The 906-nt window shown below is 49.0% G+C and overlaps 1 protein-coding gene across 1 annotated transcript in view; it reads left to right on the forward strand.

The window, feature by feature from the left end:
- dipk2ab (divergent protein kinase domain 2Ab) overlaps window positions 1-906 on the forward strand; it is a gene marked incomplete in the record, with an annotated part of 24,782 nt that overhangs the window by 21,099 nt on the left and 2,777 nt on the right.

The following is a 906-nucleotide window of genomic DNA, read 5'->3' on the forward strand; positions in this document are numbered from 1 at the left end:
GGGTTCCGAAGAATAATGAGTATTGCGAGGTCACGGCCACGTGTCGGACAGCAGCAGGAAACAGGCGCCGTAACCTCCCAAGGCTCCACAAGCAGAGAATCCAATCCCTACAATTAGAGCCTGAGAAAGTGAGTTAAAGTGTGTAGTGCGACTCTCATCAGTGTAAACTGAGGCCAATTGATTTGCAAATCAAACACGCACAAAGCCACGCGCAGTTCCACTCCCTCGTTAGGGGCATCCAACGAGAGAGGATGGTTTTGGAAACACATGCTGTATAATGTAACGCACACTTCACTCACTCACATTCTCGTCTCTCCCCGACAAAATCACTTCCTGGGTTACACAAACGCACACAAATGCAACAACACTGGAAACACACACGCACATGCTCTCTCTCTTTTCCTCACATTTAATAATGCACTCTAACACAGGCATGCATTGTTAAAACCAGCTGGTTCTCTAGAATGCCACGCTAACAAGCTTTTCAGGCCCAATGTCCCTTCTTAGTGCAGCCCTGGGAAGGCGGAGCAGTGAGATGACTGTATACAAGTCCGACATGAGCTCCTTAACATCTGAGGTGTAGGAGACGGGTGAGGCGGCTGGCCCCGCCCACTTCTCTCCCACTTATTTGAATTGGAAATTATTTAGTTTGCTTTGGTAATGTTCTAGCTTTGTTACGCTGTGTGTGTGGGTGTGGGGGGGTGTGGGGGTGTGAGGCATCTGTCAATCAGTGCTGATGTGTGATGCATGGCAAGCTCAGAAAAATTAATTGCTTTCACCTCACCTTGCTGCTTGTGCGCGCACATTCTTATATGGTTGTGTGCACGCTCGTGGTGTGCATACACACGCACATCCATCTCCATCACCCTCACTGATTGAGGTCGATGTGCCCCTCCTTTTTTTGGG

Source organism: Etheostoma spectabile, chromosome 22 (genome assembly GCF_008692095.1).
Source record: "Etheostoma spectabile isolate EspeVRDwgs_2016 chromosome 22, UIUC_Espe_1.0, whole genome shotgun sequence".
Classification (NCBI taxonomy): domain Eukaryota; kingdom Metazoa; phylum Chordata; class Actinopteri; order Perciformes; family Percidae; genus Etheostoma; species Etheostoma spectabile.